At 41.7% G+C, this 6,202-nt stretch overlaps 1 long non-coding RNA gene across 1 annotated transcript in view; it reads left to right on the forward strand.

The window, feature by feature from the left end:
- Window positions 1–2,050, forward strand: part of LOC108532927 (uncharacterized) — a 24,236-nt gene extending 22,186 nt beyond the window's left edge. Inside the window, exons 2-3 of the long non-coding RNA XR_001886592.1 lie at window positions 626–797; window positions 1,888–2,050. This is a non-coding gene — a long non-coding RNA (uncharacterized LOC108532927). The remainder of the gene's footprint in view (window positions 1–625; window positions 798–1,887) is intronic.
- The last annotated feature ends 4,152 nt before the right edge of the window (window positions 2,051–6,202 follow it).

Below are 6,202 nucleotides of genomic sequence, written 5' to 3' on the forward strand. Positions count from 1 at the left end.
TTCTTTCTTTCTTTCTTTCTCTCTCTCTCTTTCTCTCTTTCTTTCTTTTTCCTCTTCCCTTCCTTCCTTCCTTCCTTCTTTTCTTTTCTTTTGTTTTCTTTTTTTTTCGGAGATTCGCTTTTGTTGCCCAGGCTGGAGTGCAATGGCATGATCTCGGCTCACTGCAACCTCTGCCTCCCAGGTTCAAACAATTCTCCTGTCTCAGCCTCCTGAGTAGCTGGGATTACAGGTGCCCGCCACTATGCCCGGCTAATTTTTCATATTTTTAGTAGAGACGGGGTTTCAACATGTTGGTCAGGCCGGTCTCGAACTCCTGACTTCAGGTGATCCATCTGTCTCAGCCTCCCAAAGTGCTGGGATTACAGGCGTGAGCCACTGGTCCCAGACCTCGCCAGTTTTCTTAAAGCAGCAGTACCTTCCAAAAGCTCATTTCTGACAACTACATTTCTTCACCATGCTGGGGCCCTTGAAAAACATATCCCAGAAGCCCCTTTTCCTTCTAAGCAGAGCCCCCCACTACCCAGTTTTCTACATTATCCTGAGTCATCAGAGCATTCACATTTTTGCCTAAATCTAACTTTGTCTACTCAGTAAATTTGGTTTCTAATGTAACCCTTTCTTTTAGCAACTCCATGGAGCTGAGCCATAAATGAAGTAGAAATCATGGGAGAGACAGAAAGGCTTTTATCCTGTCCTTGAGCCTAGGGGTTTGTGCCACTCTACCCTGCAGAGAGCTGCTTGCCTCTGCCTCCAGGAAGCACATGGATGGAGAGGACCTGGGTATGTGGCAGATGAAGGTATGTACTAGCAAGCCCAGTACATTACAGTCAGTCTTTGGTAGGCAAGAAGACAAATGTGCAGGTCCTACAAGTTCTGAGCAGAAGTGTTTAATCCTCCTACAGTAATTCTGCTCATTCATCTCTTGCTCTGGCCCCTGAGAAGTCCCAGAGAGATGTGTTACACGCCATGTATTATGTGTATTGATTTATTCATTGCATACATGCACCTCTGCACCTATGCTTATAGGCCATAATCATATGAAAATAAAAATAAGAAATGCTGTATTAAAATAAATGTGAATAGATGTTCTAATGTGTTCCTTCCACATCTGAGTTGATTATATTGCACATCTCATTGAAAGTGCACAGCCTACTTAGATACCACTGAAGTAAACCACCATACCTCCTTGCTTAGGACTGTGAGAAGGACATACTCTTTGGAATCAGTCAAATCTGAGTTTTAAATCTGGCTTCTCCAATCTCTAGACAGGTGCTTTTGTATAAGTGATGTAATTTCTTGTGCCTTAGTTTGAGCATCTGCAAAATAACACATGAGACTCTGAGCCAGACCCTCTGCTGGGAGCTACAGATTAGAGACAGGGTAGATGTTCCTTTATCAGTAGTCCAATACAGACAAAATTTCCCAGGATCTGTGAATGACTGCCCTCAGATGACTTGGGCTGTTGGTTGAAAATGCTGATTCCCGAGCCTCACCTTAGACATAAAACCAGAATTTTTTTTTTGGAATAGAACAAGGGAGTCTGTGTTTTACATGTCTCCTAGTGACTCTTATATACATAAAAGAGAGAAGTAATTATACTGGTAAATAGATGTAGTGACATACTTCCACGTAGAGTAAAGTAATAAGAGGTGCTACAAAGAAGGATAAACATGGAAGGGTCTGGGAGCCCAGAGAAGGGGTGCCTACTCTAGACTGGGCAGCCTCCTGGAGACAATGATGCAAGACGTTGCTCTTGCCTCCTCCAGGCCTGTCTCAGTCTCAGAGTCAGCCTTTGGCCTGGGCCATGCCCCCATCAGAGCATTTGTTTGGCTCATTTCTAGTCCTCGGACTCTTCCCTCTCTTTCTAACTTCTCTTATCATCTCCAGCATGTGTGCAGTGACAAATTGCATCCAGACCTACAGAATGTCTATCCCACCTGCAACTCCAGTCTGAGAGTGATGACAGAGCTGCTGGAGAGGCACAGGCTCCTTTGACAAATTGCATCCAGACCTACAGAATGTCTGTCCCACCTGCAACTCCAGTCTGAGAGTGATGACAGAGCTGCTGGAGAGGCATAGGCTCCTTCTGTAGGCTGTATAAGTTGTTACTCTGCTGAAAGCCTTGGGCTACAATAAAGCGTATACTGTTGATAATTTGTTTGTACCCTATCTCATTCCCATTCCAACAGGATTTGAAGTGTCTTCAAGAGATACAAATAATACAGGTAAAAAGATGAGATAAATGAGCAATGGTGGGCAAAGGAACAGTAATAGAAAGAAATTAACTTAAAGACAATGGTGGAATCAGTCAACAAACTTGAACATGTAATCCTGTGCACCTGGTACAAGTGGCCATGAATTTGGCTTTAAGCTCTCTAGCCAGGAAAAAAAGAGAAACAATATTAGTTTTATAGTATTCATAGCATCCATTTGAGTAAGCTGAAGTTACTAATGAGCAGCACAAGTAGAAAAGTCTTGGAAAGACTGCAAAGATACGAAGCATCCAATGTATGCTGATATGAATGATAGCCTCAACAAGATTTCAATAATTTAAAATGTTGTCAATATATAATATTCTTTAATCATATTTTTTCAATCATAATACTTTACTTGAAAGTGCTTTTAGGGTCATCTGGTTGACCTGACAATGAAGGAAACTGCCCCAAGTGATGGGACCCATTCTCCCAATCTTCCGCTATAGATACATTCTTTCTCAGCTCTGTGTTCTCTCCAAGCACCTTGTCCAAACACAGTTGAAGATTTCCCAACATTCAGGCACTCCATAAAACTTTGTTCAACCTGCTTCTACTATACTTTCAAATGTCTTCTTTCTCAGCACTGTGTTCTCTCCAAGCACCTTATCCAACCACAGTTGAAGATTTCCCAACAGTCAGGCACTCCCTAAAACTTTGTTCAACCTGTTCTACTATATTTTCAAATGTCTTTCTCATTAAGTTATAACCATCCTTCAAGACTCAGTTCAGATCTTACCTTTCAGGAAGCCTTCTCTAATCTAACCAATTAGATTTACTTTCTTCCTCACCATTCTTCTATATTACTCTTCTAGGGTTTCCATTTTAACATTTATTATAATCACTGTTGATCCAGAGCATATATGAGGCCAACCATTAGATATGTCTTTCCCATTCCCTATATTCCCTGTATCTCCTGAACCTGAGAAGAAGTGGAGAAAGAGCCATTTGGAACCAGAGTCAGGAAGCAATGCAAGAACCCGCCATTGAGCACTCACTCTGTACCAGGCATTGTGCAGTTGGGTCGAGAGCGTTCTGAGATAAATGAGACCTAGTCATTGCCTCCAAACCAATGCAACAGTCCACTAGACCATGGGCTCTTTGAGGACAGGGGATATTTATACTCATCATTACACCTATAGGGCCTTATGTACACTTGAATTTGAAGCAACCTATCCAAGTAACACCAAGTTAGAGGTCATTTAAAATACTCATCTCAGCTTTTATTTATTCTACTAAATTATGCATGTTCTCACTTAATTCTCACAACTCTAAAATAGGCATTATTAACCCTATTTCACTTAAATATAAGTGAAAGAAGCTTAAATGCTCACCATTTAAAAATCCTATTAAGCTTCCACTTCTTCAAGGGAAGCATTGATTAAATACTACTTACCTTGCAAGTTTGTTGAGAAGAACAATGAGATGACATACATAAATATATCTCAGCACAGCACTTGACCTAGAGAAGATGGTTGGGCTTGTAGGCTGCACTCTCTAGAAGCTAACGTTTTACTGAATCTTACTATTTGTCAGGCAGTGTCTGAAGTATCTGAAACATTTAAATTAATTAATATGCTTCTCTGAACAACTCTATGAAGTAGGTGCTAATTAAAATTTCCTTTTGAAAGATATAATGGAGAGTTTAATCATTTGCCCAAGATAAACACAGCTAGCTGGAAGTTGATTGAGATTCAAACCCAGGTAGTCTTGCTCCACCCTCGGTTTTTAATCATACAACAATTCTGCCTTCCATTAAGGCTACAATCCAACATAACAAGTGTTATGATAATATGGGTTCACAGTACCATGGAGGCATAGAGAAGAAATGAGCGAGAAGGAAATGCTTCCTGTAAAAAACGATGGCCTGAGCACAGTCTAATCAGGCAAACATTGAGGAAGAGCACAAGGATGAAGGGAGCAGTGCAAATAAAAGCACAGTAAATGTATGCATGAGCCTCCAGCAGGATGTGCCACTGGAGTCTTGGAACATGCATGAGCTGCACTTTGCCCCGACCTGTCCTTGATACTCTCTCCTGCCCCAACCACTCACAGCTGGCTACCTCCTGTTGTTTGGTGTTTGATGTTTTTGTGCATAGCCTTTGCCAGGTGATCATATTACTGGGTCCTTTGGGAGGGACCACAATCAACCATTGCTGTTTGGCCAAGTATCTGCCAGAAGGCTCTATACCACTGTGGACACTCTGTAAGGAGTTGTTGACTGTCTCACTTTTCTTTCTTGCTTGCTTGCTTGCTTGCTGTTTTTTGTTGTTGTTGTTGTTGTTGTTTGTTTTTTTTGTTTTTTGTTTTTTTTTAGTCAGAGTCTTTCTCTGTTGCCCAGTCTGGAGTGCAGTGGCATGATCTCAGCTCACTCCAACCTCCGGCAACCTCTGACTCTGAGGTTCAAGTGATTCTCCTTCTTCAGCCTCCCAAACAGCTGGTACTATAGGGATGTGCCACCATGCCTGGTAATTTTTTTTTTCTGTATTTTTATTAAAGACAGGATTTCACCATTTTGGCCAGGCTGGTCTCAAACTCCTGACCTCAAGTGATCCACCCCCTCTTGGCCTCCCAAAGTGCTGGAATTACAGGCATGAGCCACTGCACCAGCCGAATGTCTCTCTTTTGATATCCATGTTCCCGTTTGTAGCACCTCTGTCCCTTGCATTCCATAGTGTTTATTCTCTAAGTCATTCAACACACATCTATAGAGCCTCCACCAGAGGCCAGGCATATCCTCTGTGCTGAGCATAAAGCAATAAATAAAACAGACAAAAAAATCTCTCATCTACTCTTCTTTCAAAGGAGAAAGGTGATAAACAAAAAATGTAGTATGTATGTAAGTCACATAGAGAAAATATGGCTTGAGCTAGAGAATGAGGGGAGAGGAGGTGGTCAGGAAAGGCCTCCCTGTTGGGGACATTTTGATCAGTGACTCCAAAAGCTATTGTGGTCCCTCTAGATCTAGAATTGACAGAGAGGGTTACAAAATGCTTTCCCCTGCCACCTCCATTCCCATGAAACAAGGACATCTAGAAATAAATTTTGCTATGGCTGGCCTTGTGACTGAAACCAATTATTTTCTCTCTCAGGCTTCAGAATTCTCACCTATGTGAGAAATTATGACAAAGGCACAAAAGGCAATTGTAACTCATTAATTCAACAAATTTCTTCCAAGTACCTACTATGTGCCAGGAACCTTGTTGGCATGGGAGTTCTGTGAGTAAAGTAGTCATTACCCTCAAGTGGCTCACATTTTGGAGGAGGAGACCAGGAGCAACAGAAAAATCACAATACCAAATCTCGGAGACTGTAGTTCTTCAGAGGAGGCACCTAATCCACCAACAGGTGGTCAGGAAAGGCTTTCCAAAGACCACAATCTCTGAGCATACAGTGATCCCCATAAAGTGCTTTGCTAATGACTAAGAAAGCCAAAAGTGAACATGAATCTTCTCTTATCAGCCTTAAATCTTTCTCATCACCACTCATGACACATATGCACTCATACACACTTGCAAGCACACACACACACACATACACACGTTCTGGACCAAGCATGCCATTTTGCCCGTTAGAAGAGTGTGCATCCCACATGCTAACTTTGGCATTTTTGCATCCTCTACCTAAGTGTGCCCTATGTGTAGCTACCAAGAGTCCCATTCATCACAGCTCATATTGCTTTACAGAAGCCTTCTCCACTCTGTGCTGGTTGTAATGAACCTCTTCTTTCTAAGGTTCCATTGCAGTCTATATCATGATTATGATACATTTACCATGAAATTGGATTTATGTTTTCCATGACATGTTTCTATGACATCTAGCAAAGACTAGATGGTAAGCTCCTCAAAGACAGAGCTGTGCCTCCTTTATTTCTATATCCTTAAGACTGTGCATAGTATCTGGCAAATGGTAGGTGCTTAACAAATGTTTACTTATTCCCTTTAAAAATC

This window comes from Rhinopithecus bieti, unplaced genomic scaffold (genome assembly GCF_001698545.2).
Source record: "Rhinopithecus bieti isolate Rb0 unplaced genomic scaffold, ASM169854v2 scaffold_6380, whole genome shotgun sequence".
NCBI lineage: Eukaryota > Metazoa > Chordata > Mammalia > Primates > Cercopithecidae > Rhinopithecus > Rhinopithecus bieti.